Source organism: Pan paniscus, chromosome 7 (assembly GCF_029289425.2).
Source record: "Pan paniscus chromosome 7, NHGRI_mPanPan1-v2.0_pri, whole genome shotgun sequence".
In the NCBI taxonomy this organism is placed as follows: Eukaryota; Metazoa; Chordata; class Mammalia; order Primates; family Hominidae; genus Pan; species Pan paniscus.
Genome location: NC_073256.2, coordinates 110,012,066 through 110,028,831, shown reverse-complemented (window position 1 = coordinate 110,028,831; position 16,766 = coordinate 110,012,066). Strand labels below are relative to the sequence as shown.

The window sequence follows — 16,766 nt, the reverse complement described above, 5'->3', positions numbered from 1 at the left end:
ATTTGAGTGTTAGTGCAGAGGTAAAATTGTTTTCTCTATTGCACAACCATGATCTTGAAAGTTTTTATTTTATTCCAATAATGGAGATGCTTGATCACATACTGAGCCAGGTAAATCACAAAGCCAGCTCTTCAGCAGTCCTGGGCAGGCCCTAACTAGTGCCATAGCTGAGGACTGCATTAACCACAATTCTGATGAATAAAATTCAACACAAGCTCATTTGATTTGGTACAGTGGGAATAGGGATTTTTATTCAAAAATACAATAATGCAACAATAATAAATGCTGTCATTCCACACTGTAAAAAAAGAAGCCAAGGTACTATTCATGGCAGTCTGTAGTCTTTCATTACAAAGGACAGCATACCCAGTTCATGAACACTACAAGAAATAGCAACTTGTGTAAAAGAAATAGAAATTTGTGAACTAAGAATATATGTATATATATATATATATATACATTTGAGAATGAATGAGTCAAGGAACAGCAGCATTGTGGTATCAATTACAATGCCAAACATGTGGCCCACTTAAAAATTTTAACTTGAAACAAGAAAAGAGATTGTAATTCAGCACAACATAGCCCATTAATAGCTTATAGTTTCGCCTTTGAAGTCAATGACCCACTTTTCCCTCTTGTGCACCCATTAAAATTAGGTAGCACCTTGCTTAAAATGTTGACAATTTTGAGATAGCATATAAAGTTGAACAGATGCTATAAATTTACCCTTTAAATGAACAGATTGGGACAGAATTGTATTTTTATGTTAGATATAACTTAAGTAAGAACTGGGTCTCTCTACCTTCCTAAATTTGTAGTGAAAGTAAGAGTCAACAGCAGATGATAGATTTGAAATTCTGCCTAACAAAAACTCTCCATAATAATAATTTTTAAAAATAAGCATGTAATTCATTAAAAAATGCCAACCAAAATTCCAGGAAAACAAATAAGAAAAAGTTATTAAAGAATGTGGTTTTACTATTACCACACCCATCCCAATTGGTATCCCATCCAATCATTTTACACTAGAAAATTTTCTGGTAAGAAGGCTTAGGGATAGAACTAATTGCACCTGCTAAACTAAGTCAAAGAATTAAGGGATTTCTATATTTGCTATTCTCAATACCGAAAACAAGATTGCCCTATTCTGTTTTTAGGAATCAGTGTTAGTTTGGAAGATCTTAGAATATTCTAGAATCAAGGGATCTAGAATTCCCAACTTCTACTTCTGTCCTTCACCTCTTTTTCCAAATGAAACTTCCAAGAAATCGTGAACCGAAAGGGCGAGGACAAGTGCTAAATTTAAAAGTGCCTCGGTTCCTGTCAGCTGGCCCCCCATGTTCTGTCACAAAGCTCTCTGGACAGCTGGGCTGTGCCTTTGGCTCAGGCTCATAGCTCGAGAGAAGTCTCTGGATTCATTTGTCTTCGTCTTAGCTGCAGCTGCCCACTAGAATCAGAGCTGGTGCTCCCAGGGAAGGAGGGACTGGAGAGCCTTGCTGCGGTGCCTCCCTCAACTAAAAGCTGGCAAGTGTGCCTCCGTCCGGCTTCCCTCAGGCCTGTCAGGCCAGCTTCACCTTCTCCCAGAACAGAGGATGGGAGTTGAGGGAGGCAAGAAAAAGAATGAGAAAAAAGAAGCTCCCGTGGAAAGGGAATGGTGCTGAGAGTTCTCCTCCTGTCCAAAGGCAGATAGCTCTGCACGGAAAACACGATCATTCAATTCCAGGCGCAGCTATGTTCTACAGGACCTGGAAAGGAGGAAGGGGTGGACAGTTAGACATGGTTCTTGTCCTTAAAAGGACTCAGAGGTAGCAGAAAAATGGGCTCTAATCACAAAACAAGGTATTCAGGGCTTTATGTGTTTAAAAACCAACTTACATAGAAAGTCGAAAAAGGCAGTTACTTCCACTGTGAATGTGAGTGGTTAGAAGTGATTTAAACAGAGACATTCAGTTAAGGTATTGAATAACTAAAAGTAATTTTAGCAAATTATTGAAATGAGAAAACAATACCAATGAAAGGGAAACGGGAATAGGTAAAGAAAGTAACAAGAATTCAGGAGATAGGAAATTATGTGGCATCTGTGGTGAGTGCTGTGGTTAGAGATCTGGGGGGAAGAGACAGGGCAAGAGGGAAGCATCTGGAAATGATCCAAGAATGGTATGTTGTTGCTAATTTTGGAAGGGCCTTGAGTGTCCTGCTAAGAAGTTAAGAGTTTTATGAAGAGAAATAACATAATCAGGTCTGCTTTTGCGGAGATGACTCTGACAACACTGTGAAGGGCAGACTTGAGGTGAGAAAGGTGTAGGTAGAGACACCAATAAGGAGGCTCAGGCAGCTGTCAAGGAGGCAGCTGCATTGGATATGAAGTCCAGCAATGTTGGGTTTCTCAGTAGACACTGAGGCTGCCTGCAAATGGAGCTACCGAAATAGTTTTTGAATAATTCAACATTTTAGAGTTCGAAGATGTTAAAGTTGTCATCATGGGAAAAATCAGATTTTTGTTAGACTTTATACTGACTCTATGAATAGTTTGTAAAGTATGTGTGCTTAGTGGGAGTAGGGGCTGCATCATTATTTTCTCCATATTTAGGGTTTCCAGAGGTCCTAATCAGTGATGAAATCTGTTGCTTAGGCAGTTGAATGTACAGGTACAATTAACTGAAATAAGGAACACAGAAACAGAGCAGATTTCGGAGGAAACAAGTTTAGTTTTGGGATTTTAGAAGTTAAGGTAACAGAGGGACTTCTAAGTGGTGATGTCCAGTAAGATTTGGCACTCACTGGGTGGGACTGCACATATAGACAAACAATATCTGGAGAGCACAAAGTTCCTTCACATGCATTATGAAACAGAAGGTAATGGTGAAAATGTCATCACAAACACAGAAAAAAGGGGAGGTTGTTTGATTGTTTAATAGCACTAAACAGACTTATTTTCTGTTTTAAAAAAAAGGAACTTGTTTTGTTTAATTTCTGGGTAAGAAGACTTACAGTTTTTTGTTTTGTTTTGTTTTGTTTTGTTTTGTTTTGTTTTAAGAGACGGGATCTCACTATGCTTCCCAGGCTGGAGTGCCGTGAGTATTCACAGGTGTGATAATAGCACACTACAGCCTCAAGTTTCTGGGCTCAAGTTATCCTACTGCCTCAGTCTCCCAAGTAGCTGGGACTATAGGCACATGCTACTGCACCCTGCTGACTTAAGGATTTTATAGGCTGTTATGGGTCAGTCAGTTGTTCAAAAGAGATGCCATTCTGTTTCCTGGTCAATTTTGTTATGAAAAGCTTCTATTTGTGAATTTTCTGGTTTTAGTTCATTGTACAGTTTGAGGCTACAAAAGAGAACTTGACTGACTGACATATAATGGAATCAAATTTTACTGTACCAGGCACATAGTAGTTATTCAATAAATATTTGTTGAATATAAGTTTGTGAGATGATTATGCCTGTCTCACATACCACGCTCTTCAACTGAGTTCAAGTTGTGAAGCAACCATGAGTTTTTCACAATTCTAAACTTCAGCTTTTCCTTCTAAATGAGACTAACAGGGACGTTATAAAATGAATAGGAAAACAAGTGCATTTTGTTCCTCCATAACGTATACTGCAATTTGCGTGATATGATTTTTCCTCTTCTTGTAGAATATGGAGACTCATTCGCAGAATGGTCGAACATGTCTCCCACTGATTTTGTTTTATTTTTAGAATGTATTCAAACAGCATCAAAATCTGTTCTATTCTAATGAACCAAATTAAGTCCTATCAATGCATTTTAAAATAGGATACTTTAATTATCAGGCAAATAATAATAATACCTAATGAAAGTATTTTGACAAGTCCTATGATACGGACTTGTAAAGACTTTCCATACGTTATTTCAGTTTTACTATGAGGGAGGCACTTTTATTACACTCCATTTTCATATGTAAAACCCTGAGAGGTTAAGTAGCAAGCTCAAGGTCATACAGCCAGTAATAGGTGGAGCTGAGATTTGAACCAGCCAAGGGAACTCCAGATCCCATGCATTTAATTCACAAAATTACATTGCATTATTTCATACCTTAGTTGCCATAAGGGAGGATTCTTTTTTTTTTTTTTTTTTTTTTTTACCAATCCAGCCTAAATGAAAGTAGGTTTTCTGAATATGCCTATTCTTCCCTAATTTTTTTTTAATGAAACTTTTTAAAAGCCTCGTTTCACAGTTTCTAGTAAAATTAAAACTTCTCCTTTGTCTTAGCCACAAAGGAAATTCTCAGGAAATAATCTTGACATTTTCTCAGCAATTGAAGCTGAAACCACAGAACAAAGAAATTACACAAATAAACAAAATCAATCATGTATAAGTTTCAGGAAGGCATTTTAAGATTTTAGCCTCACGTACAAATTAAGAGCTTACCTGTTAGTAGCACTCACATTTGGCCATGGCAAGAGAATGGCATTGTTTTTTTGCCAAAGAATAGACTGTTGGAAATGGCTGTTTGAAAAGCATTTTGATAATGTATCAGCAATAAAATGTTTATAGCTTAATTGACATTAACATGTAATCTATAAAATAGAACAATAAAAAAATTATCTTAGAGACTGAGACTCACCTAATTGAAAAAGAACATTTTAAGCACTTGTAAGTACTCCAAAACAGACACCAAATATAAGAAAACAAATTTGAGGTGACAGCTCTAACAGTCAGGGTTATCCAGAGAAACAGAACCAACTGTCAGCATGTATAAATAAATTTATATAAGGAATTGGCTCATGTGATTATAGAGGCTGCAAGTCCAAAATCTGAAGAACAGGTGCTGAAGTTTGAGTCTGAAGGTTGGAGACTACTGCAGAACCAGGAAGAACTGATGTTCTGGTGGTTTGAAGCCCATCAGGCAGGACAGTTCTCTCTTAGCTGTGGAAAGGTCAGACATTTGTTTTATTTAGGCCTTCTACTAATTGGATGAGGTGCACTCACATTATAAAACTTAATCTGTTTTATCCAGAGTATTAATTTAATTGTTAATCTCATCCAAAACACCCTCACAGAAACACCCAGAATAAAGCTTGACCAAATATCTGACCATGGCCCAGTTAAGTTGACACATAAAGAAATCATCAAAATACCATGTTCTCTGATCACAATAAAATTAAATTTTAAATAAATAGGAGATACACATTCAGAGAGTTGAAAACTCTTCTAAAGAACTCACAGGCCAAATAAGAAATTATGATGGAACTTAGAAAACATGTAGAACTAATGACAAATAAAATGTTTTATATTAACATTTGTGAAATAAAATCAAACTGGCACTTAAAAGGAAATTGTTAGCTTTTTGTGCAAGTACTTGAAGCAAACTTGAAAAACAATTAACTGAATATTCAAATTATATATCAGTGCAAGAACTTAGAAAAACAATAGACTAAATTAAAAGATAGAAGTAATGACATAATAAAGAACAGAAATTAATAACCTAAAAAGAAAAGCAATAAAATAAAAATGTAAAACAGGAAAAAGACAATCATAATATAATTGTCTTAAAAAGTAATAAAATTGATAAAATGCTGGCGAGTCTAATCATAAAAAAGAAGATAAAACAAATTAACAATATTATAAATAAAGAGAAGAATAACTCCAATTGTGTCAACACTTAAAAAAATCTTACTCTTATATACAATTTTATGCCAATAAATTTGAAAATTTAGAGAAAATGGATAGTTTTCTAAGACAATACATCCAAAAATTAATAAAAATATTATCTAACAAATTTATTTTTTAAAGTAATTAGATAGATAAATATTTACCCTTTAAAAAAATTTAGAAGTATTCTCACACATATTTGAAGAACAGCTGGATTCAACCCTATTCTGTTTCTGTAAAAGAGCCTGCTAATTATCCCCAATACCTGTTCTCTCTCTTGAATTTTAGCTGATCATGGAAACTCAACTACAGACCTCATTTTGTAGTATGTTGGCAGCTAGTTTTGTTAATATGACTGTTTTGGCCAAGAAGCTCTGAATGGATGCATGCAACTTCCAAATCACATCCTTTTGTGATGATAGAATCTGTCATCAATTTCTTCTTTTTCTCCATCCTCATGGGCTGAAATGTGTAGGCTTGGTGTGGGTGAACCAGTTTTTTCTTTTAGATAATGACAAAATTTAGAAAATGGTTAAGCAACAAAATAGAAGAAAGAGCCTTGTTTTATTGGATACTCTTATGAAGCCCAGATGCCTACTCATTGCCTGTATGTTGTTTGTGCCACTATATTTTTGGACTTTATTGTTAGACCTTGTGCATGCCAGTTACAAACTTGATTCTAAAATTGGATTAGAAGGGCAAAAGAAAGAAAAATTACACTTTCCTGACTTAGTATAGTCTCAAAAGTCATAAATAAAATGTAATTTATTTGAATAAAATATAATCTAATATTTTAACATTAAAAAATTAGTACATAACAACTATGTAAGGTTTGCTTCAAGAATGCAAGGATGGTATAATACTAGAAAATTTATTAATGTAATTTACTACATAGATAAAAAGAAAAAAGTATATGAAATCTCAATGGATACAGAAATATTTGCATTTGGTAATATTTGGCATCACTTTGTGGTGAAAACTGTAATCACACTGGAACTGATGGGAAAGTTTTTAAACTGATAAGGGCTATGTACCAAAATTAAGTAGCAAATGACAATTTTACAGATAAAATATTAGAATGGTTTTCTTCTAAAGTGGGAAGCAAGATAAAGGTGCCTATCATTTTTAATTTTATTCAACAGTGAATAAATAAGCTTTCAATGCATTAAGTAAAGCAGAAGAAACACACAATGTAAGAATTAGAAATAATTTGTACAACTTTTATTACTGATATTTAATATAAATTTTTATTAGATAAATTTTTTGTGGCATATGTTAAAAACAGAACATTATACCAGTTAATAGGAAGAGATTAGGGTTACTTTTACCTAAATCCTTAAAAAAATCCATTCATTCTTCACTCTAAAATATTTATCATGTACATATCCTATGTCAGGCATGGTTTAGGTAATGGAATATGGCACAATACAAAATAATATTTGAAAACCTGAAAAGCAATACACATTTTATTTATAAGCATACACATAAGTAGTGGCCATGAAAAAGAACATATAAGGAAATGCCTGGAAATAATAAACATGAAACGAGTAGAGGGATTACTATCTTAAGACAAGAGGAAGTATGAAGAGTGAGAAAGGAAGAGCTCCCCGGGGGCTTCACTGAAAGGAGGTGTAAATATCTACATTTTCTACATCTATATCTACATCTGTGTCTCTCTAAACAATATATCATACAGATGTAAACATGTTAAAATTTAACAGAGTTGGAGGGTGGGTGCATTGATTATCATTACATTATTTTTAAAACATTCTCTGAATGCATAAAATATATCACAATAAATATATAAGAAAAAAAATTTTTTACTGATGTTCAGATCCTGTATCTCAGGATGTTTAAAAAGGTAATGCTACCCTGGGACACCCATCAGCATCCAGCCAGCCAGCCAGATATCAGCTGCCTCCTACCTTGTGCTTGACTTATTTTTCAAACTTAAAATGTTAGGATTCCATATTGACCCCTGAAAATTTCCCCTACTATTGAGACATTGGACATTGGAGTGTAATGCTTAAATGCTTAAGAGTGGCCAGATTCTGGAATATAAATCATAGTTCTATCATTTCCTACTTATGTAATTTATTGTAGGGGTGATTAATTTACTTAACTTCACTGGGCTGCAGCTTTCTCTCTGAAAATGTGGGTAAAAGTAGTACCTATCCCAAAGGATTTCAACATTTGCTGAGTGCTTTTTAAAAATTCCTGGTATCACATAATGCATTTTAACTGCTACTACACATTAGAACTGTGCCTGACACAATAATTGCTTGATAATTGCTTATAATTTTTTTAAAAATAGGGAATAGCATGGTAGTTTAATAGGCTATAAAATTAGATTGCTAGGTGGAGATCTTGGATCTATCGCTCCCTGTCTCTATGGCTTTGGACAAGTCACTTCTTTGGGCTTCAAATTTCCTAATTGGGTAAAAGGGAGATAGTAATAGCATCTACTTCTGAAAGCTGTTATGATGAGTAGATGCATTCATATATGTTAAACCCTCATGATTGGGCTATTGGAGGGATAATTGCATTTAATATTATTTTAACATACACATATATGTCCATACATATTCAAACAGGATGTGTGTGTGTGTTTGTGTACATAAATATGACACACACATATTCTGAAATCCTCTTGCTAGCAAATTAACAGAGTGTAGAATTTCATCTCACCCTGGTTTGCGTACTCTATGAACACACTCATTATCTCCCTTCTGAGTAGCATTTAATATCCATCATAGAACTGTTTATCAAGAACTGACACATTACTTTGTGACCACAGATTTCCATCATGTGACAAGATTTCTAGGACCTGAGAACTACTTGCCTGTCCAGTGCCATGAAGATATCTGAGTAATTGGATATGTCTGTTTAGTTACAGGCTCCAACACTCATAAACTCTGACACACTGCCTTGATCCAATCTTGCCTCGGCCATTATGACTGAAAACTGTGGACAAGTCTTTCACTCCCTTGGTGTCTCAGTTTGTTAATTGATAAATGGTGAAAATTGTGGCACAGTTGGTTTATTGTGAAGATTAACAAGTTGCTACATGTAATGCACTAGAACCTACCATAAAGAAGATTGCAATTACTACCATGTCTGCTACTTTTATTACTACTAATTTGTTCATGTAATAAATGCACCCATTATGTCCTTGGCACTAGGGTAGTTGCTAAGAATATAGCATTAGTGAGACACACTCATGATTTCACAGAGCCCAATTTTAGCATTATGCAACGGAGTAGAAGAAACACAACATTGGAATAAACAGAGTTCTTTAGGAACTCACAACCAGAGGGAGTGGTTTCCTTTGTAATCGTTGCTGGGGAAGGAGGAAGAGTGCTATTGACTGAATGTTTACTTCCCCCTAGTATCCATACACTGAAATCTATTCCCTTAAGGTGATGGTATTTGGACGTGAGGTCTTCGAGAGCTGATCAGTGGGATGACTGTCTTCATAAAGGAAGTCTCAGCGAGCTCTCTCACTCCTGTCATCTTGTGAGAACACAGTGAGAAGTATCGGCCATCCATCTGTTAACCAGGAAACAGGCCCTCATCAGACACCAAATCTGTTGGCCCCTTGATCTTGGACTTCCCAGCCTTACAGTACTGTGAGAAATAAATTTCTGTTGTTTATAGGATGCCCATCTGTGGTATTCTGTTATAGTCTTCTGAATGGACTAAGATAAAGATCAAGACCATGAAAGACTTCACAGAGGGAGTGACATTTGAACTAGAGTTTGAAAAATAGACATTGAAGGGAGATCACTGGCATAGACTTGAAAGTAGAGAATGGAAGATGGTTACAGAATAGGAAGGAAAAGAAACAGTGTGTGTAAAGATAACAAAGTATATAATTACAGTATTCGGTTTGTTTAAGGAAAGTCCCTGAGGCCAATAAGGTTCAAGAATAGGCAGGCTCACAGAGCTGTGGTAATAGTTAAAATACAACAAACAGTATACACTAGTTGGTAAATAATTGCCCTTCCACACTTCCAATATGTCACTCAATCTCTGCAGCCTAGACTACCTTAGCACCTTCCAAACACCTCAGATTCTTTCTTGATCCACCAACTAAAGGGTTGCGCTTCCATGACTAATAGCTGTGCCTCTTCTGATTGGTTAGAATCCTATGGGTTGTTGAATATTTTTAATATCATCCCTGAGTACAGATAGTGGGAGTATGTGAGTTTACTTTTTTATATCTAATTAATTGGTATTTAAATTGACACTAAGTGATGTGAAGCTAGTTTTATCCCTATAATGCCTGCATTTGAATGACTACTTATTAACCTTAGAAATACCTAAAGAAAAAGGTATTTTTTCAAGTTGTCTTTATTGTTAATTTCTATAAATTAAAATGCAAGGAGATGCCACAACAGAACCTGGAAAATGCAGAAGTTACTTGTCTACTATCTTCTGTCAATTAATACATAATTATTGTAAAAATGTTTTAAAATGCTTAAAATAACCCCAGAATTAATAACCATTAACTTTTTTTTAGGAATCCTCCCAGCTGATTTCAATGTAACTGGTGTTATAATGTATGTGTATGTATGTGTGTGTGTATGTGTATGTGTGTCCCCCCAGGTAATCTTAGTGTAACTAGTGTTGTAATAAGCATGTGCATGTGTGCACACAAATACATTATGTGTATTGTTGTTCACATGAATTGCTTTCTACTAAATATTCTTCTCTGTAATTTTGCAATTTTTCCACTTAACAATGTATCTTGCACATGTTTCTGTAACAGTACATATAGATTTACTTATTTTCTTTAAAAAAATCATTGTTTAGAATTCTGCCTAGAATGTCCACCATAATTTATGATGGATATTTAAGTAATTTCCAGACTTTTATTATTGTTAACAGGGTTGTAGTTAATATCTCTGAACATATATCTTTGTACATTATAAAAGTTTTTGTGAAATTGATTCTTTGAACACACAAGCAACTCGTGCTAATTGTTTTCAAATATAAATTGTTGTTAGTGTGCAAAAAAAATACAAGTTTAATTACCTGAATCTTTAATAAGCTTCTCTGAAAGCTTTATATATCTCTCAAGCAGAAAAAATAAGTAGATGATATAATTGTCCCCTGTCTAGACTGAGGCAACCATGGTGACATTTGTTCTCAATTATTAATTAAACACACATGAAACCCTTTAGATAAGCAGGTGATATGGTTATTATTAGATGTATTGCTTGTTTACAACAAGGACATATTTAGAGCTTGAGATCAAAGTTCCAAAGCTGATTTCAAAACAGTAGCATTAATTACGCTAAGGCCTGGGACTCTGGGGAAGCAATTCAAAGCGAATAAAAGTGACTTCAACTACAGCGAAGTTATGTCTTTACATCATTATTCTAAATCCATTACTCAGACTGTTGCAATGGTGCTGGTGGAAGCGAAAAAAACAAAACAAAGCCTCAAAAAATTTCACTGTATTCTCTCAAAGAAGATATGCACTGTACATATGTGAAAGAGTTATATCAATACTTATCCATTAATTATTTCACTTAAAACCCATTTATTCACCAATACCTGAGTGCCAAGCTCAGTGCTAAGCAGTAAGGAAGGAGCTTTGAACAAAACAGACATTATTCCTAAACTCACAGTCCTCTCCCTAGACTTGACGTTTAGCCACCATAGCAATTTTTTTCTGGGGGGAGGGGGCAGGAGGGGCAGAATGTGTTCATATAAACTTCTTCCTCAGCATTTTCACTGCCATTATTCTAGCTCAGGTCATTACCATTTCATTCCTGAACTGTTATATTTTCATAATTGTTTACCCTGCTCCCAGCCCTAATCTATTAATCGACTTTAACCCAGTACTGCTAAAAGTGTTTTTTCTAAACACTATTCTTTTTTGAGACAGAATCTTGTTCTGTTGCCTAGGTTGGAGTACAGTGGCACCATCTCTGCCCACTCCAACCTCTGCCTCCAGGGTTCAAGTAATTCTCTTGCCTCAGCCTCCTGAGTAGCTAGGATTACAGGTGCCTGACACCACACCCTGCTAATTTTTGTATTTTTAGTAGAGACAGGGGTTTCACCATGTTGCTCAGGCTGGTCTCGAACTCCTGACCTCAAGTGATCTGCCCGCCTTCGCCACCCAAGGTCCTGGGATTACAGGCATGAGCCACCACACCCAGCCACACATGATTCTTTTAATGTTGATCCCTTATTCAATCACAATGCCTGAGTGTTGTCTGCAATGTCCAAAATGCGTATATATGCCAGTACTAATGGCCTACCATATTTTCCCCAATCGATCTGTCTAATCTGCTTACAGATGTCCCCATAGACACACACACACACACACACACACACACACACACACACACCCCTACCTCACTCCAGTTAGTATGTGCTCCACACTAACTTCAGAAATCTGCTTTGGATCTTTTTGTGTCTGATTCTGAGTTCAAAGTCTTATCTCTATTAGATTCCTCCTTTGGTTGCAATGATCTAAATTTTGTTCACAATTTAAGACTGGAATGAAGCCCTCACCTAACAAAATTAGTTATCTAGTGTCTATTATATGACAGACACTGAATTAAAGCATTGGGAATAAAAATAAATATAAAAATATAGTCCTCTTACTTAATAACAGACATCAGCAGATAATCACACTATAAAATGGCAAATCTGGTGAAGATGTATGTCTACTATGGAAGTAGAGAGACAGACGGTTACCCAGTCCAATTAGAGGTATGGGTAAGGAGCAAGGAAGGCTTCTTGGAAGAGGTTACCCTCAAAAAGAATCTTATTAGGAGGAGTTATCTAGGTGAAGAGGATAGGGACATTCCAAGCAAAGGGGAGAGCCTGAGCAAAGGCAGAGGCAGGATAAACAATATAGCATATGAGGGGAATTACAAGGCCTTCAGTATTGTGGGAAAGCAAAGCATGAGGTAGGTGGTCATGTGAAATAATGACAAAGAAATAGACCAAATAATGTGGAACCACTGGCAAATTTTGTTAGGAAAGTAACAAAATCAGAATCAAATTTGGATGCATTTTTCTGTCCACCGTGAGAGGATGAGTTTGGGCACAGAGTTGTAGAGGCTGGGAGACTACTGGAATAGTCTAGGGCCTGCATTAAAGTAGCATGAGTAGTTATGGGGATGAAGAAACTGATTCAATATTACTTAATTGGGTTCCTTGAGGGAAAGTACACATTACATGGTGATTATCTGGATATAAAAGCCAGGCCGGGCGCGGTGGCTCACGCCTGTAATCCCAGCACTTTGGGAGGCCGAGGCGGGCGGATCACGAGGTCAGGAGATCGAGACCATCCTGGCTAACACGGTGAAACCCCGTCTCTACTAAACATACAAAAAATTAGCCGGGCGTGGTAGCGGGCGCCTGTAGTCCCAGCTACTCGGGAGGCTGAGGCAGGAGAATGGCGTGAACCCGGGAGGCGGAGCTTGCAGTGAGCCGAGATCGCGCCACTGCACTCCAGCCTGGGCGACAGAGCGAGACTCCGTCTCAAAAAAAAAAAAAAAAAAAAAAAAAAAAAAAAAAAAAAAGCCAAAGGAAAAGAGGAATTCAAGGATGAGCTTCAAGCCTCAGTTTCTATTTTGGATGACTAGGTAAATGGTGTACTCCTGACAAAGTTGGCAATTACAGGGAGAAGCAGCAGATGGGGAATACCCTAACATGCTCCAAAGGATTTAGGGTGGTGCATGGAGCTACAAGTTCCCATAGGGACAATCAGGTGGAGATGATGAACTGGTTCTGGGAAAATTTCAGAGCTGGAGAGATAGCATGGAGCATTACTGGCAAAGTAACGCCAGGATTACGAAAGTACACATCTTTTCTGGTGGCAGTCAAAATCCTGAAAGTGGATTAACACAAGGAAGTACAGAAAATGGAAGACATAGTGGCAGAATGTCAGGAATATCAACATTTAAGAAATAAAAAATGACAGAAAAAGTCGTGAAAGAGGACAAAACAGAGTGATCAGAGACTGTAAGCTGGTTAAAGACAGAGCAGCAGAGTGGTGTAATGGAACTCAGAGATTGAAGCGTTAAATAAAGGAAGTCATTGCCATTGCCAGATGCAACAGAAACATCTGCCCAATTTTTCTTCAAGAGCAATTTCATTGAGGTGATGGCAGTAAAAGCCAGACTTCAGTCTATGGAAAAGTGAATAGAATAACATAGAGAAAGCGCAATACTACATTCATAAAAAAATAGAAATACAGGAAAGATGGGACATAGACTGGTATAAAAATAGTGTGGGGAAGGATTTTTATTTAGGATGCAGTATATTTATTTATTTATGTTTCTAAGCTATTAGGTTTTTCTAGCAGAGAGGTGAGATGGAAGGTTGAGAAAAGAAAAGATAACTGATGAAGTAAAATATAAAGATAGTAAAAGGAAATTGAACCAAATGCACATTATTCTCAAAGACTAAAAGGAAAAAGAGAGATGAATTGTGCATGTAAATACGTTTGCAGATAAGGAGGGCAGAGTTAAAGAGCACATCTAAGGAGCTCACCTCTCTCTTCACCTATCAAAGCAGAATGCTTTCCCTACAAATAGCCCCAAACAATTCTCTTTATCACTATTTTACTTGTATTATTTTAATGATTTCTTAGAAATTTTCTAGACTGCCTCTCATGTGTACACACACACACACACATGCACAAACACAATCTTGAAACAAATTATTGACCTTGAATAGTTAATATTGGTGCATATTGGTCAGCACCTATACACAAAATGGGTTTGCTTTATGGCTAAAGAATAAAAGTAGATTCAGGAATAAATTCAAGCACTCCAGAATGTCACATGACAATATACAAAATTTAAACATTAAAGGAAAAGTTAAAATTAAAGTAACAGGCCTATAATCCCAGCTGCTCAGGAGGCTGAGGCATGAGAATCACTTGAACCTGGGAGGCAGAGGTTGCAGTGAGCCGAGATCATGCCACCGCACTCCAGCCTTCCAGCCTGGGCAACAGAGCAACACCCTGTCTCAATACATAAATAATTAATAAATTAACGAAAAATAAATAATAGAAAAATTAAGAATCACTACTTGTTTCCAACTCATCAGAAAGAGAAAGAGATTCTAGAGGCTTTTAATTCTTTGCAATTTTCTGTATTAACAAAGAAAGGAAGAGAGGAAAAAGGAGAAAAAGGGAGAAGAAAAAAGAAAAGAAAAACACAAACTTAGAAAGACAAATATTATTTTGCTATCCTTTGAATACTCCACAACACCCACCGTGGTGCTTGGCTCATTGGAGGGGTCAATAAATGTATATTAATAGTTTGATATAAACATGGATAAAAGAATTACACGTAGGATACATGTGGAAACATATCTCCTTCATAGCACTCTCACAGTGAAGAACCTCTGAGAATTAGAAATAATTAAAATAAAGAACTGAAGCAGCACTCTTGGGACATTCTGTACTCACATGAAAGACCACATGATAGCTCCTTCCTGATCCCCAAGGCCTCTGGGTGTTTGACGGCCTTTTTGAGGGTTCACCAAGCCCTTTGCTGCTTATGGCAAGGTTATGTCTGATCTCAGATCCAAATTGGTGGTGCACAGGCCCATGGGAAATAAGGCCAGATCTGTTTGGCTTCAGCTCAATTTCCACGTCTATAGATAGCCATAAAACTCAAAAAGAATCTAAGGAAGTGAGATATTTCATAAACAGGAAAACAGGATTACCACTTGTCCTGGTTTCACTTCAATGGTGAGAGCAAATATAGTGATCCCTTTGCAACCAAAATTTTCCCCTACTAACTCCACCCCATATCTTCAGGGATCTCCCTGGAGTTTGACAGAAAATGTGCACTGCTTGGCCAGAGCAGTCTTTGCTTTCTCCTCTTTTTGCTTTGCCATCCTGTTTAAGGAACTGACAAATATTATCTTAAATGCTCAGGCACATCTTTTTCCTGAGACAGTCCTGCTCACTGAGGCTGGAAAAAGATTTCTTTTTCCTAAGGCTGGAATAAGATTGGCTAGCTTTGCAGTTACATGAAGTGAATTCTACAAAGCTTCAGACACTTCACTGCCCACTAAACCATGCTGGCTTTCCCAGTGAAGTTCTTTTCTACAGTGGGCAGCTCCACAGGCAGGGCTGTTGCCTATATGACCAGCTGGCCCTCTGTTTCTTTGCTGGGAGTGGTCCTTATGCTCTGAATACTAGCTCACTATCAGCTTCCTTGGTCCTTCCTACCCCTCCTCTCCATCCTTGCCTATAATTACTCAAACATACTGTTTCAGTAGAAAGGACAGGAATGTCAAAGACATATCAATGTAGGCTCTTTCATCTCAAGGTAAGGAAATGTTTGCAAATTTATTTAACCAACAGTGATTTAGCACTTGCTTTATCAGACAGAAAACATGCATGAGTCAAGTTTTTATGAAAAGGCATTTTCTGAAGGTAAAAAATAACACAAATACTAGTTATAAAAAAAATTCTATCTTTACTTAGGTCACAGAATTAATTTAATGCGTAAAGAAAGCCGATGAGAGGAAGAATACAAGATGGTGAAGAAATGCCTCATAGGCAACCTCATTAAAAACAAACAAACAAACAAACAAAAAACCCAAAAAAAAACAAAAGAAGGGCTGCGCACGATGGATTATACCTGTAATCCCAACACTTTGGGAGGCCAAGGTGTGTGGATCATTTGATTCCAGGAGTTTGAGACTAGCCTGGGCAATAGGATAAAACTCCATCTGTACTAAAAATATAAAAAATTAGCTGGTCATGTTGGTGCACACCTGTAGTCCCAGCTACTCAGGAGGCTGAGGTAGGAGGATCCCCTGAGTCAGGGAAGTTGAGCCTGCAGTGAGCTAAAATCTTGCCCCTGGACCAATTCTAGAAATCCATTCTACTGAAATGCAACATTATAAAATAAGCTTGTCTATTACAGTAGAATCTCAAGACAGTGGAAATGACCTTGGCACCATTAAAAGAGAATGATTGAATAAATTACATATCTACACTATGGAATGGAATATTTCATAGGTATTTACAAAGTCTAGAGAGATATTCAATATGTGATATGAATTTTAAGAAACTGAGTGTTATTAATACTTGTAATGTGATCCTATTTTTGCCTAGAAAGCTGTGTATGTGTGCGTATTTGTATTAGTGTGTCT

The 16,766-nt window shown here is 36.6% G+C and overlaps 1 long non-coding RNA gene across 2 annotated transcripts; it reads right to left on the bottom strand.

The window, feature by feature from the left end:
- Positions 1–219: 219 nt before the first annotated feature.
- On the bottom strand, positions 220–16,697 carry LOC134730941 (uncharacterized). 2 transcript variants are annotated; one of them, XR_010112873.1, is made up of 4 exons: positions 15,064–16,697; positions 5,933–6,119; positions 4,591–4,892; positions 220–1,745 (listed from the first exon to the last, which is right to left on the bottom strand). It is a non-coding gene; the product is annotated as an uncharacterized LOC134730941 (long non-coding RNA). The 2 variants fall into 2 exon arrangements; XR_010112874.1 differs by having other exon boundaries at positions 5,933–6,080.
- Between the last annotated feature and the right edge of the window lie 69 nt (positions 16,698–16,766).